Below are 18,698 nucleotides of genomic sequence, written 5' to 3'. Positions count from 1 at the left end.
AGCTGGGCTCTCACTCACCCTAACGGCTTCAGCTGGGCTCTCCAAGCCAACCGGGCTTCTCTGTATAGCTGCCAGCTGGGCTCTCATTAGCCTAACAGCTTCAGCTGGCCTCTCTGTTCCCAGCCCTGGCTCAGGGCCTGAGTCTTGGTCTTAAAGGGCCAGTGCAGGGCAGGTGCCCTGTCTCAGCCCCGCTTGACGGGCCTGGCAGGCTATTAGCTCCTGGGATTGGCGGCAACACATGCATGCCGCTAAAAGTCCGGCAGTGTGGCTGCTGTTTATCAGCTCTTTTGCTGACAAAATACTTCCACCGCCAACGAGCGGCATTCACATTGTCGTCAGGCTCCTGTGCGCCACATCCTGATCACACTGGAACGTGCCACCACAAAACTTTTGTCTCGGAAGGCGAGGGATAACACCTCTGAAGGACATAGGCTGTGTCAGTCAGTGGCCAGTGTAGACATAGCCAAGCCTGCTGACAGACAATTGACTGCAACAGCCTGAAAATTGCAGCTTTTCAGACCCCTGTGCACACACACTGACAGTAACAGAATCACATGTACCTGAGCCATCATTGGGCCAATTCATACTCGATATTTAGACAAATGTCTTCAGTGTATAAAGACACAATTACAGTAGCCTAGCCGGATAAATCACCAGCTAGTGAGAACTATTTATTAGCAGTGTGCATCAACAGTTAATTCATTGGGTGGTTGCTGCAGAGGCGTTTAGGTGCATAACTTCTAATGAAATCAGGAAATGAGGAGCTGTCTTAAAAGGGGGGGGGGGGGGGGAGATGTCTTGAAGCTTGTGGGAGTGTTCCTTCAGCCTTCTAACATAGACTAGGGCCCTGCATAAATTATTTTGTCTGGGTACTGGGCTGCAGTTATGGCCCAACTGAAGAAGAAACAAGTGCTTCACTAAAATGATGTTGGGCATAATGAGGTTCCCATACAGTAGGGCTGCGTCTACTGGAAGAGTTTTTCCGTTAAAAGTATTTGCGCAAGCGAGCAACTATACTGGCACGTGCCTTTGCGTAAAAGCATCTGTGCCAATGTAGACGCTCTCTTGCGCAAGAAAGCTCCGATGGCCATTTTAGCCATCAGGCTTTCTTGCGCAAGAAATTGATGTTACCTGTCTACACTGGCCTCTTGCGCAAGAATACTTGCACAAGAGGACTTATCCCTGAGCGGGAGCGTCAGAGTATTTGCGCAAGAAGCCCTGATTTTGTACATTACAACGTCGGTGTTCCTGCGCAAATACTCGCGGATAGGGTAGACAGGCAGCAAGATTTTGCACAAAAGCGACCGCTTTTGCACAAAATCTTGCCAATGTAGACACAGCCAAGATGCTACGAGACTTGTGGATCACTTTTTCTCTCCTCAGGCTATGGTTGGGTTCACTGAGTGTCAGCTCAGGTCTATTTCCATCCTCTTGGGAATGGCAGCTTCTGCAGTAGTCTCTCCCCACCCTGGAGACTGTGGCAGAGAAGTGGAGTACTAGCGGTAGCTGTAGTTCTGAGATCTGCCCCTAGGGACTCTGGTCAGCCCTGATCCTTTCCCTAGGATCGCATGTCTTATTCATATTTTTATTAACCCTTTCCATCCCCTTGATTTCAGATACACCACTGCATTCCATACTGGACTGGAACCATGCAAAATTTACATTTTTTTAAAGAAATCTTTGGACACTTTTATACAATATTTCCAAAGAAGAGTTTTAAGCCACTCTTCTTCACCAGTTTATATGTATTAAATAAAGTCAGCCAGGGTGTCCCCACAGATATTTGCCCCTTTAGCATGCAAATGTGAAATCCCTCTGGGAAGTTTGCTCAAGGCCTAATTAACGCTGCACACGCGGCTTTTCTTTATAATATGGCAGCAAGGGTGAGCGACAGAATGATCTGACTTGACAGTTGTGTTATTACCCCATATGCTACATAATTAAAGAAGAAGAGTTTTCTAGGCTTGGAGGAGGATCTAACGTGAGGGAAACCCCAGAGTGTCCTGTAATAATGAGCCACATGATCCTACAGCAACAATGGACTAGCAGGGAGGAGGAGGAGGAGGAAAGGAGTCCTAGCGGGATAAATCTCCAGAGCTCAGGTGGAGCTACTAACAGATGCCTCGTCTGCTCTCTACTGGGACTGTTTTGAGTTCACAGAGGAGGCTGGCTCCTACTGAGCAACTGTGTGGTGGCAGAGGAATGATCTGGACAACAGCTTGTAATGGAAACCTTGTGCTTCTGCTAGGACCTTAACCACAGGTTTTCCCTCTCGACTCATTTTATTCACTTGAGGCAGCTGCAGGGAGGATTTTCTCCTGCTGGTGCATGAAGAAGCAAGGCTACTGCAAGTAGGGGGCCTCTCTTGGCTTCAGTTTCAGTCTACAGCTGGTTTTTATTAATCACCACATTTATTCTGCTGTGTGGGGAGCCTGATCATCATGGCATGCAGTTGTGCATTCTGACATTAATTAGGTACTTGTGGCAAAAAGTAACACGATGCAACAAGTTACAAAATAAGGCCCTAATACTACCATTCACACCAGCACCCACGAGGTTTCCCTTCCGTGGGCTCAGGGGTTGACCTGAGTGGAGACAACTTCAGGAGTTGGGGAGTAGCTGCATAAAGTGTATCTAGCTCTTTAAGGCTATGTCTACACTGGCAGCTTCTTGCACAAAAACTTGCCTGCTGTCTACACTGCATGAGTGTTCTTGTGCAAGTAAATTTACAGTCTAGCGTTGTAAAACAGGGCTTCTTCTGGAAGAGTTATTCCTCTCCCCACCAGGAAAAAGCCCTCTTGCCCAAGAGCTCTTCCACAAGAGGGCAGTGTAGACAGGCAACAAGAATTTCTTGTGCAAGAAGCCCCTATGGTTAAAATGGCCATCCGAGCTTTCTTGCACAAGAGAGCATCCACACTGCCATGGATGCTCTTGCGCACACATGGCAGTGTGGACACGCTCTTGTGGAAGATTTTTTGCACAAGAACTCTTCTGCAAAAGAGTTCTTGTGCAAGAAGCCACCAGTGTAGACATAGCCCAAGAGTATCATTCACCATGGTCCCTTGTCACACAGTGCTTTAGTCTCCATTATGTAGTACCCCTTCAGGTATTAACTGTGCTCAATTCAGTGCTCCTGCACTTATCCCCTTATCCCTTCTTTTTGCCGCATGCCTGCTGCCCTGACTAGGTCAGTCCTATAGAGACTGAGGCAGTCTTTCTACTCACTACCCCAAGCAATACCACTCCACAATGGATGGCAGAAGAACCCAGGCCCATCCTTTATGCTGCAATCCAGTCTACACAGCGTGTAGTCAACCTGTGGAACTCCTTGCCAGAGGAGGCTGTGAAGGCTAGGACTATAATAGAGTTTAAAGAGAAGCTAGATAATTTCATGGTGGTTAGGTCCATAAAAGGCTATTAGCCAGGGGATAAATGGTGTCCTTGGCCTCTGTTTGTCAAAGGCTGGAGAGGGATGGCAGGAGACAAATCGCTTGATCATTGTCTTCAGTCCACCCTCTCTGGGGTACCTGGTGCTGGCCACTGTCGGTAGACAGGATACTGGGCTAGATGGACCTTTGGTCTGCCCCAGTACGGCCGTTCTTATGTAGAGCCAGCAGTTAAGCTCAGCAGTTACAGCCATCTTACTGCATTCTCTAACCCCAGGATTAATTCCCTGCTATGCCACTCCAAGATTTTTATTCACTAGCCTCACCAATCAGACCCCACTCACTTAGATAAACTCATCCATCTCCCTTACCTCATGAAGAGATTACAGACCTCTTCTTGACTCCCAGGCCCAACTGTTTCCAGCCTCCTGGCTTTATGGAAGCCCTGCCTGTTCCCTCACAGGTGAGCTTCCTTCTAATTAGCCAGGTTCCCACAGCCTCTGTCTCCCACATTTGCAGCTTAATTGGCTGATTGGGTCCAACTGGCCTAATTCAGCTCCCTCAGGGCCAGCATGGGGAGCCCACCCCATCATGCACTACCATAGGCCAAGCTTCTCAGATTTGTGCTAAGGCAGGGGTTCTCAAACTGGGAGTTGTGACCCCTCAGGTGGTTGCAAGTTGTCTAAATGGGGGTCACAAGCTGTCAGTTCCATGGGGCTGACAACTCTGAAACCCCATGAAATTACTATCCCCTCATTGTTCATGAAGGGGGGGGGGGCGGCATACTCAGAGGCTTGCTATATGAAAGAGGTCACCAGTACAAAACATTTGAAAACCACTGTGCTAAAGGCTAAGTGTTTTGTATAATAGGTGCAGGAGAGAATGCTCTAGTTCAACAAACTCTTGGTTTGATGCAGGAATTACTGGATCAAATTATAAAGGTCAGATTTGACCATTATCTTTTCCTAGTCCTCTGCGACCGTAACATTCTCTTTGGGTGCATCTAGAATGGCAAGATTTTGCGCAAAAGCAGCTTCTTTTGCACAAAAACTTGCCAGCTGTCTACATTGGCCGCTTGAATTTGCGCAAGAGCACTAACTTTGTAACGTACAAAATCAGTGCTTCTTGCGCAAATACTTTCACGCTCCCGCTCGGGGAAAAAGCCTTCTTGCGCAAGAATACTTGCACAAGGGGGCCAGTGTAGACAGGGAAGAACTGTTTTGTGCAAAAAAGCCCCGATGGCTAAAATGGCGATCGGGGCTTTCTTGCACAAAATCGCATCTAGACTGGCCACGGATGCTTTTGCGCAAAAGCATCCGTGCTAATCTAGATGCACTTTTGAGGAAATACTTTTAACGGAAAAACGTTTCCGTTAAAAGTATTTCCGCAAAATCATGCCAGTCTAGACGCAACCTTTATGTAAGATTTTGGAGAAGAGAAAAAATCCTCCTCCCTTTTGTTTTGTCATTCAGGCAACCCCAGTTCATTCACAGGCTTTCATCACAGGATTCTTCTCTTTTTGCCTTTCACACTGGTTGTTTTAGAAAAAAATTCATCCTCTTTCTTTCAGTTATGGAATTGAGTGGCACATCAAACTGTATGTTGCCATTAAGCTGTTCATAGAAATAAAATAATTGATGGAGAGCTCTCCAAAATGATATTTCTAAGTGGTTTGGAAGGTGATGGACAGCTAGAGGACACCCCTGTCCTCACAAGTCTGGAGTTAGAATTTCTCCTGTTTAGCATAAAGCAATTTAATTATCTTGAATGCAAGTGCAAAAGTCAAAGTGTTAGATATTGATTCCCTCCTTAGAATAAGCTACGAGACACTCAAGTGGTAAATTCTGTTTTTTGAAGGCAGTGGCATTTCCACTGCTCTCATTTTCTCCTCAGAGAAAATTGAACAGGGAAGGGAAGGGAACTGGAGCTCCAAATAAATCAAGATCTTGTGGGAATTGCCATTTCTACTAATTAGAGATTACATGCTTGGTAATCATGGGAACATAACCCTGAGATGAAACCCATCATTCAGTGTAAGACGGGGTTTTCTGTTTGATTGTGTTGTTTTCAAATATCAGCTCCTGGAAACTAGAACCATGTGTTTTTCTATGCTTTTTAAAGTGCTAAGTATATTTTTCATGCATAGTCAAACTGCAGCATAATTCACTGACCAATAACAGTAGCAAAAGGGCTAAATAAAGTATAATAAAGATATATTCCTGAGGCCAAAGGGAGCACAATATATCCTTGGCTTATGCAGGAATGCAGACCAGATCAGATCCTATGTACACTATTATAGAAGATACAGGGTATGCTCTTACTGCAGTCGTTCATACTTGCACTCACTAAGATTCCAAAACAGCCACACTTCTATTTGCATGTGGCTCTCGGATAGATTTGTTCTACCTAGAAAACTCCAGTTCTGCTAGTAAATGAGAATGTCAAGCAGAAATGAAAATGACTGTTAAATCCTATCACAAAGAGCGTTACGTTGTATGTGCATGGGTATCAGATGAGACAAAAGTGGTGGGACATGCTGACACACAGCATGTTGTGTGACAGCTGGTTCATGTACCTGTCAGGATGTGATGCCAATACCTTTCTATTTGCAATGGGTTCTGAAGAAGAACAAGGAAGCTAGAAGAGAATGAACAGGATGCCAGCCATTATGTGCCTATTGGTTTCCATTGAATCTCAGCAATGATATTATACATTGTATCTTTGTATATAATCTCAACCCTTCAGGAGGGAGGAAAATATTCCTAGAGGGAAGAGCTGATCAACTTCTCAGCTGGGGAGGATGTTGGGCTCATAATGCTCTCAATCCACAACTCTGATTGATGTTAAATGAGAGTTCAGCTAACGATAGGCCCATGACCTTTTAGAAGGCTATGAAAGAATCTCAAAGCAGTAAGAACGAACACTTTGCAATAGATTGTTTAGCACATTCAAGACATTCCTATTTGTCACAGCCACTCCTCTCCTTTCTTTCAGCATTGTCATTCTGCCGTATTTTCTACTCTAGTAGGTTTTGCTGGCGCATTAAATTGAGCTGCCAGATGTATGCTCCCTCTTTACTTAAATGGTGAACATATGGCAAGGGGTGATTTTCTGAATTGCTATATGAGCAGCTTTGGTTCAGTCCTGTAGCCCTGCTGCATTTAGGTTATATTAGGTAAGGAGCATTCAGCTGCCTTTCTTCCCTTTTTAGTAAGCCTAGCACTTTGCAAAGACTTTTTTTGTTGCCCAACTATTGAATACTTCTTCAGACCATACTTCTCACTACAAATGCGCCCATATCATTCCTCATTTCCTTCTTGCCCTAGGCCTCATAAGATTATTTTCCCCAGAGACTAAAGCCTCATGCATATTCACCCTGAAATGTTGGGTCTGTTAGCCCAAATTGTTATGGAAAAGGCAATCACACACACACTCAAAAGTTTCATTAAATAAATACAGGCATTACCCCTGTGCCACGCCCTTCACTGCTTCACAGTATCCTGCCTCACCCTGATGAACTTGCTTTTTGTAATGACAGGTTGAAAAGAGGAAGGAAGAGAGAAGCCACAGGGTGGGGTGTGAGGAAGGAAGACAAAGCAAACTCTTATTTAGGGTGATTTTTGGAAGCCAGGAATTGACTAGCATTAACTGTAAAAGCTTTAGTTTTGTGATAAAAGTTATGTATTTTATTGGACCAACTGCTCATGGTGGAAGAGAGTAGCTTTCCAGCCACAAAGAACTCTTTTTCGGGTCTAAGAAAGATACTCACATCACAGCTAAATTCAAGATTGTTTAGCATAAAGAGTTACCACATATTCTAAGAGACCATTCAAGGCAGAGTAGCCAGTAAATACCTTGCAGTCATAGGACAAAAAGAAGGGGTCAGTGAGTTACAAATTGTTGTAACAAGCCATAAATCCAGTCTTTCTATTCAGTGCATGATTTACACTGTGTAGCAGTTATGAATTTAAGCTCTCAGGCTCATCTTTTGAAAGCATTGTGCATTGTTTCCTTTGAGGAGGAGCGATAGGCCCATTTGAGTAGCATAGTTGCCTCTGGAAGAGGTCCCTGCCTGTTTTGGAGGAAGGGGAAACTCTCAGCGATGCACATGACTGGTGTGAAGTGCAGGGGTGTGGCAGGAAATTTCCTTCCTGACTTCTGTCCTAATTGGCTGATGCCCTGAAGGTTTAGGTTTTATAACTCCTTTGAAGGCTATCAGGCCCTTAGAATGTATCATCGTTTATTAGCATGCTGATAGTGACCAAAGGCTCTAACAGGGCTTTATGCAAGTTTTATTTCAAAGAAATCTCTGTGCTGCTGGACACTACACATTTAACAAGAATACTCAGCTTTAATTTTACTTGTCCAGAATATCTATGGGAGAAGCACTCAGGGCTAAAGAGTTCCTCTTCAATAGACAAATCAAGTATGAATTTAAGGACAGCTAGAAGAAGTGAATTCACACAGGTAATGTATGGAAGTCAAATTGACAGTTTCCGATCAGCTGCTCGATAATGAGGTTCTGTTTTATCTTGCCCCCTTTTTTCTCCTCCCCTTTGGTGTGTTTTTTCCAGGCAGGTCTGGCCAGAAGTTTTAACTTGCTCAGGAGCTCTTGTGTCTTGATATTTTTATCCCCTGCCACTTCTGTGCTCCAGAACTGTTAGCATCCAGTGCAGGAACAGCTAAAAGGGGCATGTGGTTGATGTAAGCCTTCTCTGTAGCACTCATCATCCCACCACCTCCCCCCCAGAGGAGCATAGACACAAATCATGACAGGTAATAACATCACATTGTGTAAACACACAACCTGAAACAGACTTCCCTTACTCTGCAAAGAATGTATGTAGTGAGAGAAACACACTAATAAAGCAGTCATATGCTGTTGTTGTTAGAAAGGGGGAATGTGGTTTTTAGCAGGTAAGGCAGCGACGGAGTAAATTCTGTTGGGTCTAATTTCCAGCTATGCATTGACTTAGGAGACTTTCCCAAGGACAGAGAGTAAAGTCTGATTTTAGAGATGCTGCAGAAGAACGAGAAGTGAGGGGACTCAGTACCAGAAATTGGCCCCTACGGACCATGATGATGAATAGGATACAGTCCTGGAGCCTTAACATTTCACCTATTCTTCAAGACATCAGAGTGTTTTTTACAGGAGATTGGCATTTTTCCAATGGAATGCACTTTGCTGGGGAAGGTAGAATTCAGAGGTTCTAGGATTGTTAAGAACTTCACAGGAATGGTTTGTGAAGGTTTGTTGATCTTTGCAAAGTACACAAATCATAGGGAGTAAAAAAAATCTGTAGATTTACAAAGGTACTTAGTATTAACAAAGCAACGACAGGACATGAACTATCAGACTCACATTCCCTGGTACATGAACATTGATGGAGTTGCACAGGTGCAACTGTTTTGCACATACAATTTGCACCCAAGACAACATGCAATTACAGTTTTGCACCTGTAGAAGTAAATGGTGGGTGCAAATCTAAGTACTTGCAAATATATGCTGTTTGTATCTGCAATCAAATAATTAGATGCATAAATACTCAGTTTTGTATCTGCAATGGTAAGGGGTAGGCAAAAATTCCACAACAGTATAATACATGAAAATTAGTGTTTGAATAGACTAAGTTTACAGTAAGTCCCCATTTCAAAGGGGCATGAGAAAACCACTGTTATGTGTAGGATTCTCATTCAGCTGCTAGTTCATTCACTTTGAGTATCATTTTGAGCAGATTTCTCTGTCTTCTCTGAAACCAGAAAGCCATGTCCTGTGTGATTTCTAATTAACTTCATTCTTTTGAAAGCAGAACTAGCGTAAACTGCTACATGGCTCCATCACTATTTCTCAGAAGGGCTCAGGAACGGATATAGCAATACAAGTGGCTTTGCATCACACTAGACAATTTACTTCTCCTAGTGGACCACTGAAAAGAAATCATGACTCTTCAAGGCATATTGCAAGGAGGGAGGGCAGCCCCTCAGTCACTTTCTCATCATGTGCTAATGAAGCAGCAAATAATAGTCTGTGATTTCTAGATACCGGCTTTTATGAAGGCTGCTAAAGCAAGTTTGCAGACCTAATGCTATGCAATAAGCATTTTGTTAACCCTGTCCTGGTTAGTTGGTTTTTGGAATCCTTCATTGTTACAAACTATAAACCCCAGAGGGAAGTGAAGATGGTAATAATTTTTCAAAGTTTCTATAGTAATGTCACAATTTGATTAAAAAAAAAAAACCCAGCAGATTGATAGGGTTGACCGGTGTCCGATATTTGCGGCCATTGTCTGGTTAAAAAAAACCCAGAAAATATTGGACATGTAAAAGGTCCGGTACTTTTTACGGAAGGCCACTTGGGACATTCCTCCCCTGCCATGTCTGGCAGGGGTGGGGAGAGCAGAGAGTGTAGGGATTTAAAGGCGCAGTAAGGGGTTTTTTTGCTTCACAACTTTGGCCAAGTTTGGTATTTTTTGTAAACGTATCTTGCAACCCTATAGCTTGAACCAGCCATGCTGGTGTGCAATGGGAAAAGGAGGCTAAGCTCTTGTTGAAATCACAGATGAAGTTCTGCTTATGTTAGACATGTGACATCTAGAACTATAATTGCTAATTTAGTAAACCTCAAGCTTCCAGCTTTACTCAGGAAAAGCTGCCAAGAAATGTTAATAAAGAACTTTAATAAGTAAAGACTTGTTAGGAAAACAAATACAGAGCATGCAGCATGGTCTGTGAAAATAGAACTTTCCGCTGTCACTGTTTGAAATGACAACTATGTGGATGGTATTTAGGTGCAATGAATGGGTTTCCACTCTGGTCAACTCATGTATTAACATTTTAAAGCAACACTGAACTGAACCAGATAAAGCATCATTACTTATTTTTGCACAAGGGAGAAGCGGAATGCAGTGTTATGGATAGACTAGGAATGTAGCGCTAATTATAAGGTTTCCTCGCTTTTCATAGCTATTGTCATAGTAACTGAGTGTATGTTCATCATTCACTTTGGTGGTTGCTCCTATAATTTCTGCTCCCAATTGAATGAGTAGACACACACTTTCAATACTCACCCTTGCATACAGAAAAATGAAGCTGAAGCTTTGCAACTTTGAAAATCTCTTTTAAAGAGATTTGCCAGTCTAAGTTAAAACGCAGAATGGTTCTAATGGCAACTAAAGCAAGGTTATTTAAAAGATCAAGAAACTAATTGAAGATTTTTGGTGGTGGTTGCAATTTTCACTCATTTCCAGTTCTAGTAGTTATCTATGCATAAGACAAGCTGAAGATCAGACTAACCCTGCCAACTTCTTACTAGGCCTGCTATTTATTTGGTGGGTATATTTCAGCTAGGTTGGTGTGAGTTTAGAATTTTCAACCCCTACTTTTTGGGTTTTGAAATTATTGTGAAAACCAAAGGTATTGAAAATGCTGGGGACGGGGGGGGGGGGGGGGGGGGGGGGGGGATAAATTGTGGAATTTAGGAATGCATGACTTTCCACTTACAGGATTATGGAAATTTGGGAATTGATTTTTTCTTGAAATTCTCTGCGAAGAAAGCACCATTATATAGCGTCAAAGTTATATTTCAAAACCTCTGTTGCCTGGAGGAGGTTATGGGTTTCATTTCTCAACCAGTTTGAAATGCTTTTAATGCTAACAGGCATGAAGTGGCAATGGAAATATTTCCAAATACATGCCAGTGATATATGAAGACTAGTTTAAAATGTATTCCATGAGTTTGTTCACTCAGAGACCTGAGTGCAAAACTAAGAAACTAGGATGAGTTGGCTTAATGTTATTTCCTAGAATAACATTTCCTCTTTTGGAGGAGGGACAGTTTGGCTGATTCTCTACTGATCCTCCGCCTCCTGTTCTCTGTACCCACTCAGCCAGTTGCAAAAAAACCCCAAACCAAACCAATACAAAAAAACCACAAACACTTTATGTATTAAGAATGTAGACATTCAAAGATGATGGAAGTTGGCATGTTCAAGTTTTTGGTTCTGTTTGGTGACAACATACAATTCCCTTTTGTGAACTAAATGGCCAGATGATAGTTCACTTTGGAACTAAAATTTCTGGCTTTGTGGCTGTGACGGCATGTCAGGGTCCCGTCCCCCTCCCCGCCCCCAGGATCCTGCATCCCCGTAGCAGCAAGAACAGGCAGTGCCAGCCAGTAGAATAGAGAGGGTTTATTGCTTCTCCAGGATACAGCACAGCATAGATGTGATGTGGCTACAGGAATCAGGACCAGGATGCCTCAGACCCCTTGAGATGGTGTGCCTGGGCCCCTAGACTCCCAGTCCCCTCCTTAGTCTGTCTCCTTCATGGTTCCAGTCAAAGACTGACCCTCCCCCCAACACTCACTTCCTTTGTTCTGTCCCTTCCCTTAACCGGTAGGACCGGTTCGGTCACTGTCATGGGGGCCCTCAAGGCACCTCCGCTGAGCTGTGCTTACAGACAGAGGCCAGTAGGGGTCGCCCACAGCCCAAGAATAGCAACCAGCAATGTACTGACACTACATCACAGTGGCAATCGTGCCTCCAGCTCAGATGGCACTGAGAATCTATGATAACTAGAACCTCTTGGGAGAGCACATACTTGCCGTATGTGTTCTGAGCAGCAAATGTGACCAGCAGAAGCTGTCATTAACTAAGTCAAGATATTAAATTACTGCATAAGCATGTGATCTTCCATGTAATTAGGTTTAGATTTAACGCTCTAAGCCTTAGGGTTGACAGCTGTTCCATTTTGACTGGGACAGGTCTGATTGCCAAATCTTTGGCCGTGTGTCCTACAAAACTGGAAATGTCACAAATGTCAGCATCTGTCCTGGCAGCTAAGTCAGTTGAGGATTTTTTTTCTTTTTAAAGCATGCACAAATCCACTAGTCTCTTTACTAGCCTTTGTGCAGATTCCAGGCACCCGAAGAAGCAACTGGCCAGTTGAGCTAGTGAAATTTCAAGCAGGTTTCTAGAGCACACATGCACCATCCTTCCCTATTGTGCGTTCCATTGCCTCATCAGACATCCGGGAATCCATTGCATATAGCTAACAATCCACATGGAGGCAGGCTGCAAGCAGTTCAGTTGTGCTGCTACCATCTGCAGATGGCTCATGGCATGACTCAGCTTGTCCCTTATAACTCCTCAGCTAGTGGCAGGCAAGTTACAGGGAAACAGAACAAGAGTCTCCTTCTGAAGAGCAGGGATAAGGCAGAAAGTGAGGCTAGGAGATATTGGGGCAGAGGTATGCATAGGGATGTAAAATTTTGATTAATTGGCTAATCTAATAGGCAATTCAATTTGCATCAACTATTATATTGGTCCATAAGGGCACCTCCGCCTTTGAAGTGTAGCAACAGCCTCAGGGCTGTTGCTACACTTCAAAAGCAAAAGCACTGCAGGGAGCATGGGGCCAGCAGGGGACTCGTAGTCCCCCACTGGCCCTGTGCTCCCTGTGGCGTTTCAAAGTAGCTGCGCTGCAGAGAGCCCGGGGTCAGCTGGGGAGTCCCAGCTGGCCCCGGGCTGCACTCAGCATTTCAAAGCCGCTGCACCACATGGAACCCAAATACCGCATGAAACCCAGAGTCTGGCCCTCGGCTCCATGTGGTGCTGCCACTTTGAAGCACCCCTCCCTTTTCCGCCCCCTTGCTGCCTCTTTCTGATAGAGGCAGCAAGCGGGAGGGAAGGGACTAGTCGATTAGCATGTCGACTAGCTGATAAACATTTGCTTATCGGATAGTCGATTAGTCATTCACATCCGAAGGTATGCGGCAGTGGACATCAGTAGAGCCCTGTGCAGATACAAAATTTGTATCCACATTCACATCTGTATCTGCAAAATGAGCTGTGGATATCTGCATTTACATCCTTGACATATGTATACCCACAGATATAAAGCCAAGTGTACAAACAGTGGCTTTTAGCTGAACCTTCCATACAATACTCCTAAATCCTGAACCTGGGGCCAGCTGGGCCTGGCACAACTTAGAACAGTCTCCAATTTGTTCTGAGTTACACTGACTGCAGTGATCTCCTAAACCTGTGGTGTCCAACCAGTTCTGAAGCAGTAACCACTACAGTGCTATAGCAAACTAGCCACACTCAACCGACCAAATAGCCACATGTGGCTAGTGGGTAGTGTGTTGGACACCATGGTCCTAAAGGCTATTCTAACAGCTTACAATCATTGGAACACAGCAACAATCTGTTCATATCCCCTGCGCTAAGAACCACAAAGAATAATGGCACACAAGGGAGATCCTCAGACGGACATAGACCAGGTTTAAAGTAATCTATGCACTGCAGAATGGCACAAATCAGACTTAATGGAGGCCAAATTCTGGGCCACTACATTATTACTCATCTCTCCCTATAATGTGTAGCATGTGTAGCTACAGATAACACAGATTTATCCAAAGAAATCATACATGGGTGGTTTCAGACACAATTTACAAGACCCCTGTTAAACCTGAGCCTGCGTTTTCTAAATCTTTTTTTTTTTTTTTCCAAAGAGGCAGAGGCAAGTTTCTCACACTGTTTCTATGGCAAAATACCACCTACTTACACAGGGAGTGTCTCAGAGTTCCAGAACAAAACAGTGCACATAGGGGCACAGCATGGTTTTTCCCTTTAGCCTGGGTAGAGTGCTGGAAGAAGCCAGAATATTCCTGATTGTGTCATTTTGAATTAAGATCAGGTGACTTTCTCTCTCCAGTGTGCAGTTTTTCCATCTGTCCTGTACTTTAGTGCAGGCACAAGATGGACAATACGACGAGCTCTGTCAGAGGAAAAAGCGAGGTTGCGGTAATGATTTATTACGACCACGAGGATCTAATGTATTTAAATTGTTACTGCATAGTCCTTGTAAGATAGCCTTGCACCTATTTTGTCTCATACGAGTTTGGATGCAGTTATCTTTTGGGATTGGCTTCTTTGTGTGTGTGGCAAGATCTGCTACCAATGCCCATAATATTCTCCGTCATCAGGCATCTCAGGGAGCTGTGGGACAGTGTGAGGGATAGATACACATTCTGCACATGATATCAATCTCCATGTAATACTTCGACACTAATCTATAGGACCAAATTGGTCAATTTGTTGCTGTGGCAAAACTCTCATTAGCTTCAGCGTTGCGTGAACTATAGCTTCAGGATTTGTTCCACAGAGCGCAAGGAGAGCTACTGTGCCACTGAAAGCTCTTTGGAGAGAACACTGTGTCCATGGGGTAATGCTTGTGCAAGAAAACTGTACTGTGGCTGCATGTTCCCTGATACAATTAAGCAATCAAATCATATAATCTCTAGTTCTGTTGATTGCTTTACTGCCAGTAAAAGGCCACTTATATAACCTACCTGCACTGAAAACCACTTCCCTTTTGTGTGAGAGAGGAGACTGATGGCAGCCTGAGAATTTCCATATGTGGTTTTGGAGGAAGTACTGCAGCTAGGGCTCACCTTAATTAATACCCAAAGGCAGCTTTGCTTCTGCCCTCATGCTGATGTTTATAAAAAGTAATGAGTTTGGCTTCTTTACATTAGGCATTCAGGGCTTCTTCACGATAAAGTTTTTCTTTAAGGAGTACTTACCTCAGAGTTGAAAAATATTTTAGAAAACTAACCACCGCTAAAAGCAACCCTGTCTGCCAGTCAGGATTGGGAACGATGATTCCACCAGGTCAAGAAACTTTGGGGCAACTACAGAAAGGAAATTAGTCAAACTTTGGCATGACTGGGGACGACTGAGGTGAGGGTGAGGAAGGTTAAAACTGCAAGGAAGGGAGAAAGAGGCCATGGAAATGGAGAATACAGGGCTTTGTGGAGGAAGATCCTCTCCTGTTCCCTTGGGAATATCCAAGCTTCACCATTTTTTTTGGGGGGGGGGGGGCTCTAATGCTCACTATAATTGCTGTCATGCCCAAATGCTAGCTTAGGCTGGCCATGTGGACAGTTATCACATTCTGGCTGAATGACTGACCCTCTGGGTGTGCACCATGAGGCAAGCAGAGGGTTATGTAGTTCCACCCCATCTCCTCTTTTGTTCTGAGATGCAGGGACCAGGCACTATTCCACTTCTGAACTCCAGGAACTGAGATCTCTTGTGCTCGGAGACTCTGTGCTGGCTAATGCAGCTGGCCAAGAAGAGGTAGGAAGTATCCTTTTGGAAAGTGAAGTAGCTGCTAGGTTAGCATTCCAGGGCTGCTCTAGAGGCAGAGGTCTGCTGCATGTGACTTAACACTGGACATAGAAATAGCAGCTGATTGTGTGCTAGTTGATCAATAGGTGAGATATGATTTTGTTTTTCCTTCATGGTCAGGCTAACAAAAAGAGAGATGCATTCCAAATTAACATTTCCCTTCACTATCTAAAAGCAGCCATTGAATGAAGAAAGTCTTCCCTGCCAACAGCATTTGCTGATGCTGGTTGCTATGAAAACACACACTCAGAAAACTAGCCTGGGCGATAAAAGATCTGAAGCTTCCTCGAGGCCCAGCAAGAGCTATAGTGAAAGAGAAAACACACCCTTCCTCTTACACACACATGAAAGGGAGAGCTAATGGAAATGTTCAAGCATGTCTATCATGAGAAACCATACAGTGTGCTCCGAGGGAAAGCAAAAAGCAAAATCAGACAGGAGACTACTTAGAGTTTTTCACAGGATTGTGCAAGAATTAAACAGAAAATGAATGTGTCCTTTGCTCCCCAATGTGGCAGTGGCTGGAAACACATGCTTCTGGTAGCAGAGAGGTGGAGAAAGGGAGAGAAGGAAGGAATAATACGGACCTTGCTCACTGAAATGTACTACTTCTGTTCCATCCAAGAAATGGAGTTTTTATGGCCTCTGCCTCTAGCACTTATCTACTAACATTGGTTAGCCTTCCATAGGGTCCTTTGAGTTGTGGAATTCAGAGAAAAATAAGGGGTTCCTGGGAAGATTCCTTCCCCACTCTCAAAATGGAAAATAAAATGATGCTCTGATGTCACAATGTTGCGTATGGATTTGCTGAAATTGGGTCATACAAGGAGAGCGGACTACTCTTGTGATATACAGAGAGGAGGGTTAGAGAGAGGCTGTGTGTTTGGGGATTGAACATCTAAGCTTTGTTAGCCATCATAGCTAAATGAATGTGTTGGCTGGGTGCTCTCTTTCCCATAACCACTCAGGTTATGGGCAGAGTTTCACACACTTCTGTTCTCGCGTATCTTATTTTATAAGCATTTGACATTGTCTGCAGCAATGCTGCTGGCACTTTACGCGCAGTCTGGATCATAGGTAGCAAGGCTGCCTGAGGATGACATTGCTGTTGGGAAAAGGGTCAGTTTTCCCAGTGTCCCTTATTGGAGAGGGTTCCCAGACAAGCGTTGGGACCTGGCATCTGGGGATCACAGTGCCAGTCAGGTCTGGCCTGTCCAGAGAGGTGGGCCAGCCAAATGTGAGTGTTACTGTGATCCCCGGAATTCTGGGGGTGCCCATCATTTACCTACTTCTTTTGTAGACTGAGTAAACAATTCCAGAGATACTATCACAGGAACAAACGGGAACTTGATGTAATTGAGAAGGTGAATACGTTATATGCCTGCCAGCCAACATGGATCTGGTGGTCATGAAGCACAGAGTTTGTGCCTTGCTTATTATTTAAATGCTGACCGAAGGATTTGGTGTCTCCTCTTGCATGGAAGCAATCCCATGATTTCAGCTCATGTCTGCTCTTACCCAGTATCGGAACAAGTTTTCAGCTCCATCTGCAGAAGAATCCTCATGCTTCCTCATGATCAAGAACAGGATCAACACAATCCTGTTCTTGGTAATCAGAGATGCCTCTTTAAATCCCATAAAGGGGCATTTGTCAGTCCTCTAATCTGGCCTGTTATCAGCGCTCCTTTCCCTGGCAGTATCAAAAGATGCAGTTCATAAAGACCGCATGTCTTTCTAAGGGTATGTCTACACTGTGAGCTAGGGGTATAATTCTCAACTTGTGTGACACATACTCATACCAGGCATCCTGAGTACAAGCCTTCATGAACCTCATGTATGAGACACTTGCTGCCCTGACCCAGTGCTATTTTGAGTGCACTAGCTTGAGCAAAGCTGGGACAAGTATGTTTAACGTATACTGGGACTCACACCCCAGCTGCATCTGTAAAGGCAGCCTAAAGTGATCCTCTGAATCTACCAGGAGTTATGGGCTTGATGGAGAAAATTCTATGGCCTATCTTGTGCAGGAGTTGAGACTAGATAATTGTGATGGTCCCTTATGGGTCTAAGATCGTTGAACAGAAGATTCAACTTTTGGAATATCACTTCACTGGCTGCCTCTTCTCTTTCACATCAGACTACCTGTGATAAAACTCAGTGGTCTTCACACCCTAATGCCACCCTCCCCATTATTTCTTGGTGACTATGAAAGTCAACTCCTGCATCTGATCAGTCTCCATTGCCCAATTTTTAAATTTTCCAACCAGCCTCTTTGTGCTCTCCCATTCTGCCCCTCATGCCTGGCCAAAGCTTAGCACCTCCCTCCAGAAACAAACTAAACAGCCTCCTTAAAACTCTCCTTGACAACGAGGCCTACACAACTGCTTCTCTGTTATCCCAGAGAGAAGCTACTTGAGACTCAAATATAGTAAAGTCTTGTAGGCCTCACAAGCAAAGAACCAAAAATAAAATAATAATAATAAAAAAGACAAACGTACCTTCTGGCAGGGATTCTGCACCAATGCGTATAGTGGAGGAGCTGAGAGCTATTAAACCAAACTAAACCTTTTATATGATGGAAACCACTTCAAGAAGAGATTAATAATATATACCTCTTACATTTTTAACAGATTTTATGAGCCCGTCAGTTACTTCAGAAGTAGGGGGTATATAAGTGTTTTAGATATAATCAATGGGACTTTCATGCATCGATACCAAAACACTTTACAGAGGAGGGTTCGTATCATTTCTTCCATTTTACAGATGGGGAAATTGAGGTCTACTGAGGCAGTGTAACTTGTTGAAGGCCATGCATCAGGCCAGAGGCAGAGCTGTGAGTGTATCCAGACCAGGCCCAGCCAAAGGGATTATGGGGCCCAAGGCAGGGTACTGGGAGTAGGGTCCCAGGCCCGGCCGGTAGATGGTAAATACTCAGCAGTGCAGGGCCCAGAAAGCGCGGGGCCCAAGGCATTTGCCTTGCTCGCCTTGCCATAGGCTGGGCCTGTCCCCAACCTCCTGATCCCAAGCCCTGTGCCCTATCTACTGGACAATACTTCTTTGCATAATGTATGTACAGTCGTGGTGGTATCAAGGCCACATACTTCTCCCTTGAGAGCCA

The 18,698-nt window shown here is 44.2% G+C and overlaps 1 protein-coding gene across 1 annotated transcript in view; it reads left to right on the top strand.

Moving 5' to 3' along the window:
- The window catches only part of KLF13 (KLF transcription factor 13), a 54,875-nt gene that overhangs the window by 29,916 nt on the left and 6,261 nt on the right, over positions 1-18,698 (top strand). The gene's annotated exons all lie outside the window — the stretch shown is intronic.

This window comes from Pelodiscus sinensis, chromosome 14, assembly GCF_049634645.1.
Source record: "Pelodiscus sinensis isolate JC-2024 chromosome 14, ASM4963464v1, whole genome shotgun sequence".
Lineage (NCBI taxonomy): Eukaryota > Metazoa > Chordata > Testudines > Trionychidae > Pelodiscus > Pelodiscus sinensis.
This window is presented reverse-complemented; position numbering and strand designations above follow the sequence as displayed.